Genomic DNA, 21931 nt, shown 5'->3' with positions numbered 1-21931 from the left:
GTACGAATGATCTTAACCTTGGTTTCTAGTGACACATCTTTGCTATTGGTCATCTTTTCTAATTCTTCCATTGCTGCCCCTCCGAATCTCAGCCTTTTCTTGACTTCCTGTTGCAGTCTCTATTTGAACTGATGACTGAACCAAAGTAAGCAAAATATTAAACAATTTTGGTATCTTCATTGTGTTACAGTTGTGTATTTATTCTGTAGTCATTTTTGTCTTCCTAATGTTCAAATGCAGCCTTGCTTTAGTACTTTCTTCTTTCACTTTCATTGGAAGTCATTTCAAATCATTGCTACTTTCTGCCAGTAAAATAAGTTCATCTATGTATCTTAAATTATTGATATTTCCTCTACCAATTTCACCCCTTCTGCCTCTAAATCTAGTTGTTTCTTATATGTTCTGTGTACAGATTAAATAAATCTGTATAATTTTAATATGTATATGTTCTATATACAGATTTAGTAAAACCCCATATAACCCATCCAATGCATCAGCAACTCTTAAATTACTTCCAAATATATTCCTAAACTAGTGACCCAGTGCACAGATTCGTGCACATTGAAAGAAAATTAGAAGATGGCTGGTGGGGCGGAACTGGGCAAGAGGGGCCGGACACGCCCTGGAGCCAATTCCCGTAGTCCCTCCCTGGCCTCTGCGGAGTAAGCAAGGGTCCCTCCAGCAGGTGGGGTCCCTCAGCCTGGCCTGCAGCGATTGGGCTGAAACGGGCTCTCCGACATCCCCTGAGGGACCCTGGAGTGCGAGAGGGCACTCTGCAAAGTTGCTGTGGTACAGGGTGTGGAACGCAAATGTAAGTGTACAGTAAACCAGATTCAGGGCTGATAGTGCCCCAGCAACAACATAACCCACAGTCAAAGGTGGAATCGTGCAGCCCTCCTCTCTGGTTTTGGGGTCCGTCTCCTGAGAACCGCCACTGCCAAGTCACTGCAGCTCGGCAGCTCCTGCATTGAGCGTCTGCCCCCTGGTGGTCAGTGCACGTCATATGAACAGTTAGACCAGCCGTGGGCAAACTACAGCCCGCGGGCCGAATCCGGCCCGTTTGAAATGAATAAAACTAAAAAAAAAAAAAGACCATACCCTTTTATGTAATGATGTTTACTTTGAATTTATATTAGTTCACACAAACACTCCATCCATGCTTTTGTTCTGGCCCTCCGGTCCAGTTTAAGAACCCATTGTGGCCCTCGAGTCAAAAAGTTTGCCCACCCCTGGGTTAGACAGTAGGAGGGACACTTAGCATATTAGCCTTTTATATATATAGATAGATAATATTCTCTCTATCCAGCTCCACTACCATCCTAGTCCAAGCCTCCATCATCCAAGCCTGAACGTTTGTCATGATTTTTGTTGTTGTTGTTCATCCTCACCCGAGGATATTTTTTCTATTGATTTTTAGAGAGAGTGGAAGGGAGGGGAAAGGGGAAGAGAGGGGAAAGAGAGAAACATCAATGTGAGAGAGACACACTGATTGGTTGCCTCCTGCACAGGGCCAGATCAAACCTGCAACCCAAGTACATCTCCTTGACTAGGAATCAAACCCATGACCCTCTGGTGTGCGGGTCAGGGCTGTCATGAATTTTTAACATGTAAATCAGGTTACTTTCTGCTCAAAATTCTCTAATGTCTTGCAATGAAAATTAGAATAAAATCCAAACTCCCTAACCTGGGCAATAAGGCCCTGCATGATCTGATCCCTGCCAAGCACTCCAACCTAATTCCCCACTTTTCCACTTTGACTGCTTACACAACTCCATCAAAATAATTCCAATCTTAAGGCACCATCTGTACCTCCAACCTGGACTGTTCTTCTGGATAACATTTAAGTGGTTGGCTGCTTCTTTTCACTTCATGTTTTCAAAGAGGACTTCCCTGATTACTCAATTAAAAGGAGTAAGTCTCTAAATCATCACCTTTGCTACATTCTACTTTCTGCTTATTTCTTTATTATATTCTGTATCTGAAAAACAGTAGGGAGCTTGTTGGACTTGATTAATGTTTCATCCCCAACACCAAGAACTGACATATATTTCATTTAACCAACATTTATTGAGCACCCAATATGTTAGACCCAAAGAGCACTGGGATTAGAGCAGTGAGCAAGTCACACACTTATTCATACACAGCCATTTAACTACCGTTTTACGAGGGCTCTGAGGGAAAAGCACAGTGTCTAAAGGAGGAAACACCTGGTATAATTAAGGAAATCATAGAAGCACTTTTGAACTAGCTCTAAGGATGAGTAAGAATTAACTAAATGGAGAGGTGAGAGTGGGGGAGAGAGCCAATTCCAGGCAAATGGCGCAGCAAGTACAAAGGTCAAATGGAGCACAGCAGGTCTGGAAACTAAATGACAGTCAGCGAGGCTGAAGGGGAGGGAGGGAGGTAGTGAAGGAAAGGAGGAGGTGGGGAGGGAAGGAGAAAGAGAGAATATGAATATATGAGAATGAATGAATATAAAGGATGAAACTGGTGAGGCTGAGTCAGATCATTCAGGATCTTATGCCATATTAAAAATTTAATATTGCCCTGGCCAGTGTGGCTTACTTGGTTGGGCATCATCCCATACACCAAAGGCTGATGGTTTGATTCCCTGTTAGGAGACTACATGCCCAGGTTGCAGTAGCACGCTTGATCCCTGGTAGGGGTCATGCAGGAGGCAGCCGATTGATGTTAATCTTTCTCCCTCTCCCTTCCTCTCTATAAATCAATTTTTAAGATCTTTTTTAAAAATGTGCCTTGAAGATAATGAAAAGGCACCAAGTTTTAAGCAGAAGTGACAAAAATCAAATTTCCATTGAAAAGAAAATATCACTCTGGCTACAACGTAGAGAATGAGTTAGAACAGAGCTTCCCACAGAATGCCCAGTAAGTCATGAACAGGTAACATATGTGCCCAAGATATTGATCTCTTTAATTCCTAGAGTGGGTGGGTGGGTTTCAGGGCAGCCAAAAACCCCCATTAGCAGTTGCCTCCAACCTTGGCACCTTTTGTCCAAACTTATCCCAATGAATCATGCAAATATTATTTCCTGGGTGCTATAATGTAGAAAAGGTTGGTTAGCACTGGACTAGAGACTACAAGGGTGAATGTTGAGAAACCTATTAGAAGCCATTGCAATAGTCTTGGAAAGAGAGAACATCTTAGTGGTGGTAAGGGAAATGGAGAAAAACAGATAGACTTAAGAAATATTTACAAGAAAAATCAACAAGAGGACTTCACCAAGTACTTCACTATAACCTCCATTAGAAATTAGAAGTTGGGTGTGTGTGGGGAAGGGGGGTAAATGTCAAGAATAACTCGTAAGAGGATCAGGTTTGGAAGGGAACATTATGAGTTTAGTTTTAGGCGTTTTAGTTGAAGAGACCTAAGACATCCAAGTGCAATGGGTCTGAAGTTCATAGAAGTCTGGGATGGAGATACAATTTTGCATACAGGTAATACCTGAAGCCATGAGAAGGCTGAAATTCCTAGAGAAAGAACACAGAATAAGAGGATTTACTTAGTCTTGTAGAAAGTCAACATTTAGTAAGACTGAAAAGAAGAGGAGGAACCAGCAAATAACACTAAGTGGGAGGGAAACTATCAGAAACCAAGAGAAGCATTCAAGAAAAAGGAAGAGATCACTAGAAATCACTGGAGGCATTCAAATAGAAATAGTCAGAAATCGTTGGGGGCAGGGGAGGGGAGTGTTACATCAAGCGGCCTCACTATGGCTCTTTGAGACCTGACCCAAAAACTCCAGGAAGGAAAATAACCTGAGATTTTAATTGTCACAAATTAGTCCTAAGAGCATACGTAATGCAGTGTCAGGTCAAATAATTTTACTTCCTATCTTCAGTGATACACTGGGCTTTGCACAGGTCCAACACAAGAGTTGTAGAAGTGTCAGTATAATTATGCCCAAGGAAATGATTATAAGGGCTGAAATGCTTCATTCAGGAAATAAAGCAGCAAAGAGAATATCCTTCAGAGACCACTAAATGCCACAGCTATGAATTGTGTGTAGTATAACTGTACTAAGGATATAATAAACATGACAAGTATTTGTCTGTTTCAGGAACTGAGTAAAAGAGATCAGGAAAAGGATGGAGAGATCACTACCAGTATCACAACCCTGGGGTCTTTGATTCATTTCTAAAACAAAACAAACAAAACCCAAAACTTATAGCCCAGAAGGAATACTTTCCTAAGTTCCACCACATGTAAGAAATAAATGTGTACAGTACAGAATAAAGAAACCTCATGAAAACAAACTTTATAAAAGCAAGAGGTTTCCCATTATACATTGTTTTATTTCTGCTTCTCCAGGGTCAGAAAGCCAAGTCAGTAAGGACTAATAAAATTCTACAAGTCTTCCAAATAAAACAAGTTACTGTTATAGTTTATCTTTAGTTTGCCCAAATCTTACTAGAGCAAGAGGATCAAATCAACAGTGTTTACTGTGGAGTTTGGCCTGTAGGCATGGTAAAGGGGAAGGTAAGGGTGTGTCTTCTGAGTGAGGAAGTAAGGGCAACACCTTGCATTCTTGGAAGTGGAGGTGTAATTGACTCAACTGTGGGTGCAAGACTAGCACACAGGTATGTGCAGCAAAAGCCTGAAGTCAGTCTGATCCTACTCTCTTGTTCAAGCAAGAATTTCTATTTTCTTACAACCCAACAGCAAAAAGATATATAACCCACTTTAAAAATTAGCAAAGGACTTTTCTCTAAATAAGATGGCCAACAGCACATGAAAAGATGTTCAACCTCATTAGTCATTAGGGAATTCAAATAAAAATCACAATGAGATACTACTTTATCCCATTACAATGGCTATAATCAAAAATAGAAAATAAGTGTTGGCAAAGATGTGGAGAAATTAGAACCCTCTAATATTGCTAGTGGGAATATAAAATGACTAGAGGCCCAGTGCATGAAATTTGTGCACTCGGGGTGGGGGGGGTCTTCAGCCCATCCTGGGCCCTCTCACAGTCCGGGAGCCCTTGGGGGATGTCCAACTGATGGCTTAGGCCTGCTCCCCAGACATCCTGGTGGAGAGGATCCCACCACCGCGGCTGCACTCATCAGTGGCTCTGGCTGAGCAGTGCTCCTCCTGTCGGAGCGCACTACCACCAGGGAGCAGCTCCTGAGTTGAGTATCTGCCCCCTGGTGGTCAGTGCACCTCATAGCAACGGGTTATTCAGCTGTTCGGTCGATTTGCATATTATCCCTTTATTATATAGGATGGTCTTTGGTTGATTACCTCCCACCCACCCACCCACCATTGGGGCCAGGGAGGGACGCAGGAAGTTGGCCAGCCAGGGAGGAACTGCAGGAGGGGTCCAGGGCATGTCTGACCCGTCTCGCTCAGTCCCGATTGGCCGGACCCCAGCAGCAAACTAACCTACCAGTCAGGGCATCTGACCCCTGGTGGTCAGTGCACGTCATAGTAACTGGTCAACTGGCTGCCCCCTGGTAGTCAGTGCATGTCATAGCAAGCAGTTGAGTGGCCTTAGCATATCATTAGCATATTACGCTTTGATTGGTTGAACGGATGACCAGACACTTAGCATATTAGGCTTTAATATATAGGATGCCAGCTACTGTGGAAAACAGTTTAGCAGTTACTCAAGAAATTAAAAGATAAAATTACCATATGACCCACCAATTCCACTCCTACATATATATCCAAGAGAAATGAAAACAGGTGTTCAAACAAAAACTTGTAAATATGCATAGCAGGTTATTCATAATAGCCAAAATGTAGAAACAACTCCAATGTTCATCAACTGATGAGCAGAAAAACAAAATGTGATTATATATATATATATATATATATATATATATATATATATATATATATATATAGAATGGAATATTATTCTGCTATAAAAAAGGAATGAAGTACTGATACATGCTAAATAGTATGACACAGATGAACCTTGAAAACATTAACCTAAGTCAAAAAAGCCAGACACAAAAAGCCACATACTGTATGATCCATTTATATGAACATCCAAAATAGGCAAATCTATAGATACACAAAACAGATTAATGGATGCCAGGTGCTGGGGGAAAGAGAAATGGGATTGGTTAATGGGTAAGGGGTTTCTTTTGGGGGTGATAAAAATGTTCTAGAATTAGACATGGTGATGGCTGCACCAACATTGTGAATTTTACCTCAATTAAAAATCAAAAATAATTCCTAGTCTTCTCAAAACGCTGCATCACAAAGGAGAAAAGATAGGACAGGAAATTCCTGTGTTTTAAAAACAGGCATGGCAAGTCAAGTTCCTAATAAATTATTTTCACAGCAAATCAATCTTTACTCCACCCAAACACTTAAGAGTAACACATACACAAATTGGCCAGGGTAAAATAAAATGACGTAATTAATTTCTGAAAATTAACTTTAAGTTATCAGCAGAAGCCCTAAACATTCAGATTAATGAGTTAATAAGGCACTCTGGGAGAGCCAATGGACAAACAAGGGTAAGGAAACTTCTATGTGATCACAGTACTACTTTCCAATCGAGTAACGTATTTATACAACTAAAAAAATAGAGATATGGCAACCGGAAACCCATAAAAGGACCTGGAGACAGTGAAAACAAGCAAGAGCTCAAAGCCACCGTGGCACAGATGAATGACTCATGGGCACCTCCTGTGCTGATTTGTACAGGTTAGGAGAGGGCAGAACGACAAATACACTCCAATATCAAAGGGCTATTCATAAAGCTTTCAAAAAACCTCTCTTTTCATTAAGAAAGAGAAAAGGAAAACGCAGTTATACTGGTCAGTATCACCAAGACACTACTGTTCTCTAACTCTTAAGCTAAACCTCGAGGTCAGACAAGCAACCCAGGATAGTTGCACATATCACTTGGAGTGTTTGTAGGGACACTGAGAGGTCAGGTCACATCACCCAGTGACATTTCTCCATGCACGGTGATGCAGGGCTCATATCATGATGAAATCACTCTATAGATCAGACGTCACAGCTGCCACTTGTCCCTACTTCCACACCCACCCAAGTTACCATGGAACCGGTACAAACAGAATAAAGTTTAATATACTGTTGGCTCTGATCTAAGTAGCTGACATAACACCAATTAAGTTTATAATGACACTGGAGTCATAAAAGAGCACTTGGCACACTTCTTTGCAAACATGTTTCAAGGCGTGGTTTTCATTTTGCCCTTTCTTCAATTTCCAGATGCTAGACCACTTAGAAGCCACTTATCTCTTTACTTGAAGAGTTGGTATTAAGTAATGTGCTAGCTGGTTTGGCTCAGTGTATATAGTATCGGCCTGTGGATTCAAGGGTCCCAGGTTCGATTCCGGTCAAGGGCACATGCCCAGGTTGTGGGCTCCGTCCCCAGTAGGGGGCGTGCAGGAGGCAGCCAATCAGTGGTTCACTCTCATCATTAAAGTTTCTCTCTTCCTCTCCCTTCCTCTCTAAAATCAATAAAAATATTTTTTTAAAAAAAGAGTTGGTGTTTAAGAAGCTTATTTTATAAGAAAAGAACCCCTAAAATTAAAAGAACCCCTAAAAGAACCCCTAAAAAGGACCCCCCAGCTATTAGAGGGCCCAACCATGGCCTAGGAATCCCCATTTCTGAGTGAATACCATAGTGGTTAGAACCTCAAATCTGGAATCCTGGATCCCACTCTGATCTGCCTCTCCTTCCTGACTGATCCTGTGAAATACACAAGTGAACTCCATTTCTAAAGCATGGGCAGAGATCACCAAGTTTATGAGATAGCTTCACCACAGAATCCATGGCTATTAGGAAATAAGAGCAGCAGATATCACTAACCTGCTGGCACTTGCATCCTTGAGCCCACTGACTAGCCCTAACAATAGTTAAATTTATGCTACCAATGGAAGGAGTCATCAGGTCCATTGGCCACATTTACATGGTGTATACTGGAGCTATCTACAATGGGTCCTTTGAATAAAATACAGAAAGCTATATGTTTGCATAGAATACCCTATAGCAATTAAATGAGTAAACTATATATACTAGTATATAGATATACACATGTATTTATATCCTATCTAATAAAAGAGAAATGGTAATTAGCGTACATCCGCTACCCTTCCCATTGGCTAATCAGGGCGATATGCAAATCAACTGCCAGCCAAGATGGCGGCCGGCAGCCAGGCAGCTTGAAACTAACATGAGGCTTGCTTGCTTCAGTGATGGAGGACTCCAACGTTCCCCGCCTGCCGCTGCCGGCCTCTGAGCCTGCAGTTTGAAACATTGTTACAAATATAGAAGCTAAACAAAACCCCAGAAACCTGCCTTCAGCCAGCCGGGATCTCAGAGGTGGAGTTGATACAGTGTTTCGATTAAGGAACACAAACAGATACCTGCTTTCAGCAGCAGAGGCCTCAGAGCTGGAGTCAGAGCTAAAGCTGGCCCAGAATAAAAAAGATAAAAGAAAAAAAGGAGCAGTTGGGAGCTTCAGTCACCCGCCAGCCTGAAAACAGCCCTCAGCCCCTCACCCAGACTGGCCAGGCACCCCAGTGGGGACCCCCACCCTGAAGGGTGTGTGACCAGCTGCAAACAGCCATCATCCCCTCACCCAGGCTGGCCAGGCACCCCAGTGGGGACCCCCACCCTGATCCAGGACGCCCTTCAGGGCAAACCAGCCAGCCCCACCCATGCACCAGGCCTCTATCCTATATAGTAAAAGGGTAATATGCCTCCCAGCACCGGGATCAGTAGAGCCACGAGGCCTCACGGCACCGGGATCAGCGTGACAGGGGGCAGCGCCCAAAACCCCTGATCACCCTGCGGCTCTGTGTGTGACAGGGGGCGGGGCCACAACCTCCCTATCCACCCTGCTCTGTTCGTGACAGGGGAAGGTGCCCCAACCCCCTGATCAGCCCTGCTCTGTGCCTGATAGGGGGAAGCTCCCCAACCCCCTGATCGCCCTGCAGCTCTGTGTGTGACAGGCTGCGGTGCCCCAACCCCCTGATCAGCCCTGCTCTGTGTGTGAAAGGGTGCGGCGCCCCAACCCCCCCACCCCCCACGGGCCCTGTTCTGTGTGACAAGGGGCGGCGCCCCAGCCCCCTGATCGGCCCTGCTCTGTGCCTGATAGGAGGGAGCTCCCCAAACCCCTGATCGCCCTGCGGCTCTCTGTGTGACAGCGTGCGGCGCCCCAACCCCTGATCGGCCCTGCTCTGTGTGTGACAGGGGGAGGTGCCCCAACTCCCCTATCGGCCCTACTCTGTGAGTGACAGGGGGGAGCTCCCCAACCCCCTGATTGACCCTGCTCTGTGCATGACAGGGTACGGAGCCCCAACCCCCCTGATGGGCCCTGCTCTGTGAGTGACAGGCGGGAGCTCCCCAACCCCCTGATTGGCCCTGCACTGTGCGTGACAGGGAGTGGCACCGCAACCTCCCCATCGACCCTGCCTTGAGTGTGACAGGGGGCGGTGCCCCAACCCCCAAATCGGCCCTACCCTGAGCGTAACTGAGGGTGGCATCGCAACCTCCCAATCCGCCCTGTTCTGTGCATGACAGGGGGCGGTGCCCCAACTCCCCAATCAGCCCTGCTGAGCCCGACCAGGGGCTGCACCTAGGGATTGGGCCTGCCCTCTGCCACCCGGGAGCAGGCCTAAGCCAGCAGGTCGTTATCTCCCGAGGGGTCCCAGACTGCAAGAGGGCACAGGCCGGGCTGAGGGACCCTCCCCTCCCCCCCAAGTGCACAAATTTTTGTGCACCGGGCCTCTGGTATATATATAAAAGCCTGAGTGACCATTACGACCAGACAACCGGTCTGGTAGCTATGACGCGCACTGAACCACCAGGGGGCAGATGCTCAACACAAGAGCTGCCCCCTGGTGGTCAGTGCCCTCCCACCTCCCGCGATCCCTCCCCCCAGCTGACCAGCTCTTATAGGCCTTGATCGCCAACCAGGCCAAGGGACCCCACCCGTACACAAATTCATGCACCAGGCCTCTAGTACCGTGGTCCAAAAGGTTGGCGACAGCTGCTCTACTGTGTGTGCGCGCACGCATGTGTGTAATATATATATAATTTATATATAATATACTAGAGGCCCGGTGCACAAAAATTTGTGCACTTGGGTGGGAGGGGGGGGTCCCTCAGCCCGGTCCGTGCCCTCTTGCAGTCTGGGACCCCTCGGGAGATAACGACCTGCTGGCTTAGGCCTGCTCCTGGATTGCAGAGGGCAGGCCCAATCCTTAGGTGCAGCCCCTGGTCGGGCTCACAGCAGGGCCGATTGGGGAGTTGGGGCACCGCCCCCTGTCACGCAAAGAGCAGGGCGGATTGGGAGGTTGCGATGCCACCCTCAGTGACGCTCAGGGTAGGGCCAACTGGGGGGTTGGGGCACCGCCCCCTGTCACACTCAAGGCAGGGTCGATGGGGAGGTTGCGGTGCCACTCCCTGTCACGCAGAGAGCAGGGCCAATCAGGGGGGTGGGACGCTGCCCCCTGTCACTCACAGAGTAGGGCCCATCAGGGGGGTTGGGGCTCCATACCCTGTCATGCACAGAGCAGGGTCGATCAGGGGGTTGGGGAGCTCCCCCGTCACGCACAGAACAGGGCCGATCAGGGGGTTGGGGAGCTCCCCCGTCACGCACAGAGCAGGGCCCATCAGGGGGTTGGGGAGCTCCCCCCTGTCACGCACAGAGCAGGGCCAATCAGGGGGTTGGGGCACTGCCCCCTGTCACGCACAGAGCAGGGCCCATCAGGGGGGTTGGGGCTCCGTACTCTGTCACGCACAGAGCAGGGCCGATCAGGGCGTTGGGGAGCTCCCCCCTGTCACTCACAGAGTAGGGCCGATAGGGGAGTTGGGGCACCTCCCCCTGTCACACACAGAGCAGGGTGGATCAGGGGGTTGGGGCGCCACACCCCGTCACACTCAGGGCAGGGCCAATGGGGAAGTTATGGCTCTACCCTGTCACACACAGAGCAGGGCCCGTGGTTTGCGGTTGGGGCGTCGCCCTCTATCACCCACAGAGCAGGGCCGATCAGGGGGTTGGGGCGCCGCCACTGTCACACTCAGGGCAGGGCCAATGAGGAGGTTATGGCTCTACCCCGTCACACACAGAGCAGGGCTGATCAGGGGGTTGGGGCACCGCAGCCTGTCACACACAGAGCCGCAGGGCGATCAGAGGGTTGGGGAGCTCCCCCCATCAGGCACAGAGCAGGGCTGATCGGGGGTTGGGGCGCCTTCCCCTGTCAGGAACAGAGCAGGGCGGATAGGAAGGTTGTGGCCCTGCCCCCTGTCACACACAGAGCCGCAGGGCGATCAGGGGTTTTGGGCGCTGCCCCCTGTCATGCTGATCCCGGTGCCGGGAGGCCTCATGGCTCTACTGATCCCGGTGCTGGGAGGCATATTATCCTTTTACTATATAGGATAGAGGCCTGGTGCACGGGTGGGGGCTGGCTGGTTTGCCCTGAAGAGTGTCCTGGATCAGGGTGGGGGTCCCCACTGGGGTGCCTGGCCAATCTGGGTGAGGGGCTGAGGGCTGTTTTCAGGCTGGCGGGTGACTGAAGCTCCAAACTGCTCCTTTTTTTCTTTTATTTCTTTTTTTATATTCTGGGCCAGCTTAGCTCTGAGGCTTGGCTCCAGCTCTTAGGCCTCCGCTGCTGAAAGCAGATATCTGGTTTGTTTGGGTTCTATAATCGAAACACTGTTTCAACTCCACCTCTGAGATCCTGGCTGGCTGAAAGCAGGTTTCTGGGGTTTTGTTTAGCTTCTATATTTGTAACAATGTTTCAAACTGCAAGCTCAGAGGCCGGCAGCGGCAGGCGGGGAACGTTGGAGTCCTCCATCACTGAAGCAAGCAAGCCTCATGTTAGTTTCAAGCTGCCTGGCTGCCGGCCGCCATCTTGGCTGGCAGTTAATTTGCATATCTCGCTGATTAGCCAATGGGAAGGGTAGCGGTCGTACGCTAATTACCATGTTTCTCTTTTATTAGATAGGATTGTATTAATATTAACCTACTTTTGCCTACCCCTGTATGATGTCATTTGTTGAATATAAGATGCTATGAAACATGGAATGGGAAACTATATACCAAATACCTGTTAGTAATTGCTTTTGGTGAATGGGAATAAGATTGAGGTGAGTTTGGGAGGGATGTAACAAAGGAGACTTCAATTTCACTAGTATTGTTTTTATTTTTGTAAAAAACAAATAAAAAAGAGAGTAAATATTACAAAATGATAGCATTTGTTACCTCTAGTTTTTTTCCAATTTTAAAAAAAACACACACAACAAAACTTTATCTTATAAGCATTTGGTGGCATACGCTCAATCAGTAAATAGCTACTGAGCATCCACCATATGCAAAAAACAAAACCTGCACTTAGCGAGTATTTACCGTGTGCCAGGCACAGCACTGTGTGATTCACACGGATCATGTTACAAGGTAGATAGGTACTTTTTGTAAGGGAGAAATGCTCATCCTCCTCACCTCCAGTTTAAATTAGTTCTAGTCCCGGGCTCCTCAAGCTACTCTCAGGAAGGCTTTTCTGATTAGTATGTTTGGGAAAAGGATCTGTGACTCAGCTCCTTCCACTCCTCCAGGATCTGCCTTATTTACAGAAGGTACACATTTTCCTCATGAGTTTGACAGACAGGCTCTGCCTGCCCCTGCAGAGAAACCTGTGGCTGTCCTGCACATTTAGAGATTTGTTGGGTAAGTTCATCAAATCTGTATGCCTAATTCTGGAGTAGTGTTAGAAACCATTATTATTGCTGCACACCCTTCAACCTAAGCCACATCCTTCAACCTAATCTTTATCAGTAATAAAGGTAAAATATGTAAGAATATTTATATCAATCTGCCTTTCAGTTGGTTCCACACTTAGGCAGGAGATAAACGGGTTATTTATTGTCCCTCTCCATCAATACCGTTATTGCTGTTTTACAGAAAAGGATATTTAGGCTTAGAGACACTAAGTAATTTACCCAATTGGAAGTGGCAGAGTCAGAGTTCAAATTCATATTCATTTGATTCCAGAATTCATATCCTTTTTAAATTAAATGTATTGGATGACATTGGTTAATAAGATTATATAGGTTTCAAATGTACATTTCTATGATACATGATCTGTATATTGCATTGTGCCCAACACCCAAAGTCAAATCATCTTCCATCACCATCTATTTGGCCCCCTTTATTGTCCCCACCCTTCCCTCTGGTAACCACAACACTGTTGTCTGTGTCTACGAGTTTTAGTTTTATGTCCCACATATGAGTGAAATCATATGGCTCTTAGCTTTTTCTGACTTATTTTGCTTAGCATGATATTCTCAAAGTCCATTCATGTTGTCTCAAATGGCCATCAGATATAGAAAAAGATGCTCAACTACACTAGCCCTTAGGGAAATGCAAATCAAAACTCACACCTGTTAGAATGGCCATTATCAACAAGACAAGTAATAACAAGTGTTGGAGAGGCTGTGGAGAAAAAGGACCCCTCATTCACTGCTGAACTCGCCTCCCTGATGTTCTCCCAACTCCTCAACTGTGCTCTCACCTCCAAGCTTTTATACTTGCTGTTCTCTCTGCTTGGAAACCTCTTCTGCCAAATGTATACATAGTTTCTTGCTCTTCAGGCTTCTGTTCAAATATCACCTTATCAGATAAACCTTCCCTGTCAACACTATATAAAAAAGCTTATACACTCCCATCATTCTCTGCCTCCTTACGCTGTGTTTTTCTTTTTAGCACTCATCAATTATATTATTTGTTTATTATCTGTCTCTCCTCCCACCCTCCAGAATATAAGCTCCAGGCCATCAGGGCCTTGGCTAATTTTGTCTTCACTGCCTATAATAGTGCATGGTACATAGTAAGTACAATAGACTGCTGGTTCCTTAATGCATAAGATTGAAAGTAAGAACAAAAAAAGCCTACATAATGAGACACAACCCCAAAGCAATCTGTATAATCAAGACATCAACAAATGTTTAATAATGCTTTTAAAAAAAAAAAAAAAAATGCATACCTTATTCCTGATCTTTCTAGCAATTATTATTGGCCAAAGCCTTAGGTCACGAATCTTGGAATGTTTAGTTCTCCGAAGGAAGGAAAAATCAGTTATAAATGAAAAAGTTCAGCCTCTAATATTGAAAGCATCAAAGCTTAAAAATTTAGGCAATCAATATTTTATAATTCAGTTCAAAACTTGATCCAGTTTAAGGCTTTAATATAGGATCAGAAGTTCCTTCTTCCTCTTATGTTTTTCAGCACCACCTATCTTTCGTTTTCCTTGGATGCCTTCCCTAGAGAAGACAGTCTGCATTAATGAAGGCTTTGAATTAGAACGCCAAAGATAGTCCAGGATCTGAGTGGAAATTGATGTTTTTCTTCACAAATTTCTAGAGCTGATTAAACCTGACCAGAAATGATTCTTGTGCTACTTGTAAAGATCTAAAGGGCTACCATATATGTCATTCCACATGTCTCACAGGACTGTATCATCTATAGGGCACAAATAATCTTGAACATTGTGTTATAAATTATACATTTGAGACCCTTTAGTAAAGTTAGAATGATTATTTCATTAAATTAGAGAGTAAGGAAGATTAGCAACTTAAGAAATATCTAAAAGTAAACATTCCCAAAGCCTGCAGTGTCCAAGTGCTCAGATCTCAAATTTTTAAGTAAATATCAGGATCTTCATTAACATAGGCTTTTCCAAGACACACACACGCTCCAAGAATCTCCAATAAAGCAATCCATTTTTTTCCTTAGGTACTGAAGTAATCAGGTCAGACCCCCCTCACAAAAAAAAAAAAAAAAATTGCACAAAAGAAAGGATTTCGGATAGGATGTCATATATAATCAATCAACATGCAACTTCAGAACATACAAATCAGTAAGTCCTCAGGTGAATCAAAAAGGATGTAGGACACCAGAAATATAACTGAAAATTTGCTCCTAGTTTTCACACACTCCACCACTAGTAAATACATAACAGGGTATAGAAAAGGCATTTAAATTATTCCTTCAGTGAACTTCAACAGCTTTACAAACAAGTACTAGATGGCTATCTCTGCTTTCCAGAAAGTTATTTCTATTATTAGGGAGAAGTTAAGGCACACAGAGGTCAAGAGCCAAATCCAAGTAGAGCTTTAGCTAGCAAAGTGTGTTAAAATGACATGCAGGTGTACAAGAGTGGCATATATTGTTAATTTTATCAAACAATCTGAATCTCTGAATAGTGAGCTAGGGGAGAGTACTAAATAGAAAGATATCTTTATTCTCACACTAACTCCCCCATTTTTTAACCACGATTCCTCTCCCTCTCATCCTCTCTCACAGCCTAACTGCACATTTCCACTGTCAAAGCCACATTAAAGGATGAGCAAAAGACCACAATCGCCGGGTTAATCTCTGACACAACCACTGATCAGAGCATGCTCCTTGAGTCCCACCTCCGGCTCCACAGTCTAAGTGGAGTTTGGGAAAAGAGAGAGCTCAAACAATGTTCTTGTCAGCACTTTAAACAAAAAATCCATTCAATGAGAATGGCACCATGTTCCTTTTGCCCTTTCTCCCTAGGAACTAAATTAAACAGATTACAGACAGTGGCAAGAGCTAGCCTTAGAACAGCCTCCCCCTTATTTGTTATTTTTAGCAATTTAGTCCGACAACGCCTGACAACGAAACATGCTTAGAATAGCTAAAAGGAGGGGGGGATTATCAGATACCACCAGCAAAAAAACACCAGTCATCACTTCCTCCAAACCTAAGAAAGAATCATTTTCCATGTCTTTATAGCATCACACAGAGTTTGAGCTTTCAGAGTCTTATATAAAAACAATACACATAAAACATCATGGAAACTGATAATGCTTCCTGACCTGGAGTACTGTTCCACCCTCACATGTGTTTTCTTAAAAACAAAAGCAGAATAGAATGAACAAATTGCTTTAACACAAAAGTTGTACAATGCATCTGTGTCCATTTTGGAAAAATTCCTCACAAGAAGTTTGGATTAGAAGATATCTATGGTCATGTACCCAAAAGAATGGCTTTATGAATAGTTATGGAGTTCTAACATTATACTGATGGCAGTTGAGAGATTTTTGTTTGAAAGCAAGACAAGGTGAGGTGAGAGAAACTACTCTTATTAACTGTAATTAGCTAAATAGCATCATTTATACACACTGTATTTATAAGTGAAATAATGTAGTGAAATTTCTGAGAAATGAATAAAATGGTAAAATAAAAATCATAAAGCCCTATGTATAACTACCTGCAACAGATTAAAATTCATAAAAATATATACTACAAAATTCAATAAAATACCATTTATAAAATGTCCATGTATACTCAAGGAATGTAATAATTTACCAACATTTTCTGAACATTTTTGCCACTATTCTAAGTATCACATATTTTATAAGAGAGTAGAGTTTGATAAAGCACTACAAATAAATGTAATAATGTCTTCCTATGTATGTTATTTTAATTTATGTATGTGGAATTAATAAGATATTACCCAGCTCTATCCAAAATTATCTCTAAAACAGGTGATGCCTAATATAAACTACCTTTAAGCCATCGCATGCACATCTCTGAGATTTCGCTAATTTAAGCTACTACTACAAAAACATCAAAGGAGATGCTGTCACCTTTTATTACATTTTAACTGGCAAAGCTGTAGGAAGACTAGTTTTATTTTAGCTTTAGAAACAGATTCCAATTAACTTTTTAAATTAAGGTAATGGTCTGGACATAAAAGAAAACTGTTTTATTTTGCCTCCCTCCATCTTTTCATTTGAAGGGGCATTATTGCTCCTAAAGTGGCAACTCATAAAAGACCAAGGCTATAATGATAAACTTAATAGAAACGGCCCTAGATATCTTCTAATCCAAACCTCTTGCTTTTACAAATTAGGACACTGAGGTTTACAGTAGAGTGAGCATGTCAAACTCGTGGCTGGTTTGACATGCTCAGAGTAGAGCAAGGGCTAGAATCCAGAACTCCTAATTCAACAGAAGGTATTTAAATAGGCATTTAGGGTAATGAATGCCCTGCTTTAAATCTAGTAGACTTGGAGATCTCTATTTATTGTTCAAATATCAGTTTGGATCTTGTTTTTCTGAGCTGACAAGGACAGTGTGCTCATTAATCAGGTGTGGCCTTGTCCACATTTAGTACAGAACAATTCACTAATAGATACTTACTTCAGATTAGAGGAGACCTGTGATTTATGGCTCAGAGTAAGAGTTGTAAGATCGCAGGTACAGTGTACTGATCAACTTCATCTTACCTTCTAGTTATAAGAACAGGGAGGCATGCAATAAATAAACATGAAAGAAAATTCAAAGTCTAACTCATCAAAAGCAATCATTCTCTAAACAGACTGAAAATGACCAGAGGAACTCTCAAGCATGGGAGGAAGGGGGCTAAGGACAAATATTTATGGTAAGGCAGAAAATTATAGACCATATAAAGCAGGCAGTATCGAAGGTTGAATTCAACAAGCCTCTGAAGCATTCAAAGGGATAGTCTGGTGTGGGTAAGACAAGTAGTCCAAGGAAGCAAATCAAGGATCCCTGGGAATGTATCCTGGAAGAAAAGAATAATCAAATCAAGATGCAAAAAAACTGAACTCTGGGCTAATTGGAAAGCTGAACTCTGGGTTAATTGGAATGCAAATCCTTTCTTTACCTTAATCATAAAATGAAGGTGCACATCAATGAACAGCAAGGGAGTGTGTGTGTGAAATCTCTGTAACATATTTTACAGAGAAATAAGAAAGGCTGTCTAGCTAGTTGGGCAAATCTATTTGAATTATTTGCATCTAAGTTCTCACCAGACCTGAAATATTTATATTGAGGAAATTAAGTATATCATAGATAGTTTACATTTGGGCAAATCAGCATTTGGATCATAACACATATACACTGACCAAGGCATTGATAATACAGGGGTGGACAAAAGTAGGTTTACAGTTGTGAGCACACAAAACACAGAGTTTATTCTTGTATTATTATTATTATTATTATTATTAATTATTGTATTATTTATTTGTATTACAAATGGGAACCTACTTTTGCCCATTCCTTGCAGAACCAATAAAGAATATTCACATCTGCCAAAACCGGTTTGGCTCAGTGGATAGAGCCTCGGCCTGCATAGTGAAGGGTCCCAGGTTCAATTCCGGTCAAGGGCATATACCTTGGTTGCGGGCACATCCCCAGTAGGAGGTGTGCAGGAGGCAGCTGGTCGATGTTTCTCTCTCATCGATGTTTCTAGCTCTCTATCCCTCTCCCTTCCTCTCTATAAAAAATCAATATAAATATATTTTTTAAAAAAAGAAAAAAGAATATTCAACCAGAAAAAGAGCATATGGGCTTTTTTGGACTCACGCCTATTCTCTGAAAGCCACAAAGGATTACATAGCTACATTAAGCCCTAAGACACCAGGACATAGAGAATATATATAGTTCACTATTAACTCTAGTTTCCAACCATTAGGCTCTGTTAGACTTAAGTCTTAAATAACTAAAAACTATTTTTAAAACATCCATTTTTATAAATGTTGAGAATGCAAATGAACTCCATGAAGAAATGAGTATTCATATCTGAAATCCCAATGTATGGGACAATAAGAGAAACTTCAACAAAGACTCCCCAAGTCTAAAAAACAGAAGAGAGATTAATTTACTAACTTGCAATTAGTTTTTTAAATTAAAAAAAAAAAAAAGACACTCAGTGGTATCTAACTATCTAGCTGCTACTGAAGATGGGAAGTCATCAAGCTAATTTTTAGAGTAGAAACATGTAGACTTCTCTCCAGGACTCAAACTTTCCTGGGTTGAAGTGAGAGAATGTCTGAAAAAATAGCTCCCCTCATCAAAGGCTCAGAGTTTGTTAAACTGTGCAAACATTCTATGAGAACATCTTGACTTGTTAAGGATAAAAATGGACTGTCTGGGAAGATAAACCGTGACACATCTATATAATAGAATACCATTATTAGCAATGCAAATGAAAAAATCAGAGTCTCCAGTAACATGGACGCTCTTCACAAACAAAAGAAGGCAAAAAATATATCTAGTGATTTTGTTCATATAAAGTTCAAAAACAGGCAACATTAAATTATACTATTTTGGGGATACACATATAGGTAGTAAAACTGTATTTTTAAAAAGGGAAATAATTACACTGTTGAGTTTTCTGTACATAAAAGTAATAAATTTTCCTTAAAAAAAAAGAAAAAAGAAAAAATTATCACAAAAGTTAGGGTAGTAGTTGGGAGGGGAGCGGGCAGGGATAGCATTGTGATCAGGAAGGGAGGGGTGAGGAGGGGCTCTGGTGTCCTGCCAGGTTTTTATTTTGTGGCCTGGATGATTGTTACGGGTGTTTATTTTACAATTATTGACTAAGCTATATGTATTTTAATCTATATTTCCATAAATACTATATTTCACTACAAAATAAATGAACTTTTTAATGGGTTCAAAACTTTAAGCTATGCAAGCAGATGAACTATAAGGTTTAATTCTTGTTTAATGTATAAAAAACATTCTATCACTGGCTCTGCTCTCACCTGCCCTTCTCTCTCCATTGAAAACACAGACAAGAATCAGTGCCCATCATATCATAGTGTCCACTTAACATCACCTCCAAGGTGGCTCCCATCATATGCATTACAGAACCACCTCTACAATAAAGTATCTTAGGGCAAAAACTGGACATCCATCCAAGTACCTACCAGTCACCACCCATGCTATGGAAAAAATGATGCTCAATAGGCAAAGTAAAATCTCAATCATGAGAACTCCTCCAAAACATTTTCTCATCAGTCTCAGAACTCAGCCAACTGCAAAGTGTCACAGGCACCTCCTATCCAGTTCTCTTGCCACTATTCTTCCTACTTTTTTCAGGAACCACTGCCTAACCAAAATTGTCATTTTTGTGAAAGTGTCAGGATTTGCACAGTTTCTTAGATTTTACTTATATCATGGGCTAGAGAGCTATTTCACAACCCTGGCTTTGTAACAGTTTGCGTCAAAAGTGGCACTACGCAGGCCACAATGTCCTGAGTTTCCTTATTCTTATTTTTATTCTGTCATTGCTGAGCTAACCAGGGTGGTGAAACCATGTCAGAGGCAGAGAGGAAGGAAAGTAGTCAACCAGTACTAAAATACTATGTACCTAAAATACTATGGAGGCTTCACTACAGGCAGACGAGCCTGAAGCAGAACCTGTTTGGCCCTTGCTCTGGAACAAGAGAGAGAACATAAGAGTATGGTGGACAAAACGTGTTCAAATACATCACTGAAAGCTTAGTTATCTCAAGGATTCCAAATAGCTGAGAGTCATAAGGCAAGGGGTCAAAAATTGAGTGGTAGCTCATTTGAATGCTGAATCTAAGTTTTCCTAATTGCAAAAGAAGTCCACATTACCCGCCAAAAAGTGAGCAAAAATATAAGATGTATTTTTCACTCTATACTAGTATATCTCCTAATCTATCAATAGGTTTTAATTCAACTTTAAGTAAAACTGCCCTGGACAGTTGTTCAGTGGTTAGAGCGTCGGCCCCCAGGACCAAAGGGTTCAATTGCCGGTCAAGGGCATGTACCTCGCCTACAGGCTCAATCCCCATCCCGATTTCGGGGTCTGGCTCGGGTCTGGCTTGGGTCTGGCTCAAGCAGGAGGCAACCAATCGCAACCAATCGATGTGTCTCCCTCATGTTAATGTTTCTCTCTTCCTCTCTCTCCCTCTCCTCATCTCCCACCCTGTCCCTCCCCGCCCCTTTCTCCTTCTCTCCCTCTCTCCCTCCCATCTCCCTCTCTTTCACTCTCTCTAAAAAAATCAATGGGAAAAATATCTTTGGGTGAGGATAAAAAAATAAATAAGTACAACTGAGTTTCCTCAAAAAAAAAAAAAAAAAAAAGAGTTCTCTTTGTAGCATGCTATACATTTCAAAGAGAAAATTATTTTTACAAAGACAGATAAGACTCAGAGTCATAATTCCAAATCCCAATTATATTCATCTCATTTTTAAAAATTATGCTTTGTTCGTTTTTAATAATAACATACTGTATTATGCAGTATACACTCAGCCATCTTCTTTAAAAAGTTTTATTATCAATATTTTTAAAAATAGAAAATTCCCTCAATGACAAACAACACATTTACTCTATCATACTAAAGGGTATTTTCCCTTGACTAGAATCAATCAGCATTACTGATCTAATCACTATTAGGATGAAATGGTGATATTCCCTCCCAGAATCTGATCTATCACCTTTATAAAGGAAAGATAAAAATCTATTTAACATTATCATATTGTGAATCTGTTATGAAAATATTTCCTAAACAAACCCACTTAAGTGATTATAGTCTAAAGAATAACTTTACATAGGGGTAATAAAATGTAAATATGGAGTTTTAAAAAGAAAAACAGTAAGACTAGCTTTCCAAGGTTAAAACAGGACTTGTCCTCACTTTTCTAGTAAGTAATATAACTCCCTCCCAGGGGTACATGAGGGCAGTGTTATAGTACCCCCACCTCTGCTACGTAAGAGGAAAGGGCCAGCAGGTAAGGCCACAGTTGGGTGACAATGCAGGCACAGCACAACAGATTAACAAAAGTTAGACAAATTCTCGGTAAGCTTTGCACTATAAATAAAGACTAGGGGGAAAGATCTGGAGAGGGCAAACCTAAAGGAACAGTAAGAACAGACGTGAATAAAAGGAAATCTATGAAGTACTCATGGAAATGGGCTCTCAAATTAGAGACCCTGAATCAAGACCAGCACCAGGTCATAGAAAAGGAGGCATTCACATAGCAGGCCAAGCTAAATGCTTTGATCAGAAACTGGACCTATGTGCCCTGGCAGGGTAGTTCAGTTGGTTGTCCCAATACACCAAGGAACACATATAAGAATCAGCCAATGAATACACAGCTA

At 42.7% G+C, this 21931-nt stretch overlaps 1 protein-coding gene across 2 annotated transcripts in view; it reads right to left on the bottom strand.

The window, feature by feature from the left end:
* PFDN1 (prefoldin subunit 1) overlaps window positions 1-21931 on the bottom strand; it is a 59773-nt gene that overhangs the window by 12505 nt on the left and 25337 nt on the right. Inside the window, exon 4 of one of the 2 annotated variants that reach the window (XR_004968262.1) lies at window positions 17453-17575. The exons of the other annotated variant lie outside the window; for it this stretch is intronic. The gene's annotated coding sequence lies outside the window, so the exon portion shown is untranslated. The remainder of the gene's footprint in view (window positions 1-17452; window positions 17576-21931) is intronic. 2 annotated transcript variants of the gene reach the window in all.

The sequence above is a fragment of the Myotis myotis genome, unplaced genomic scaffold, assembly GCF_014108235.1.
Source record: "Myotis myotis isolate mMyoMyo1 unplaced genomic scaffold, mMyoMyo1.p scaffold_m19_p_6, whole genome shotgun sequence".
Lineage (NCBI taxonomy): Eukaryota > Metazoa > Chordata > Mammalia > Chiroptera > Vespertilionidae > Myotis > Myotis myotis.
Note: the sequence above shows the minus strand (reverse complement) of the source record. Positions and strands in the feature narration are given on the sequence as shown.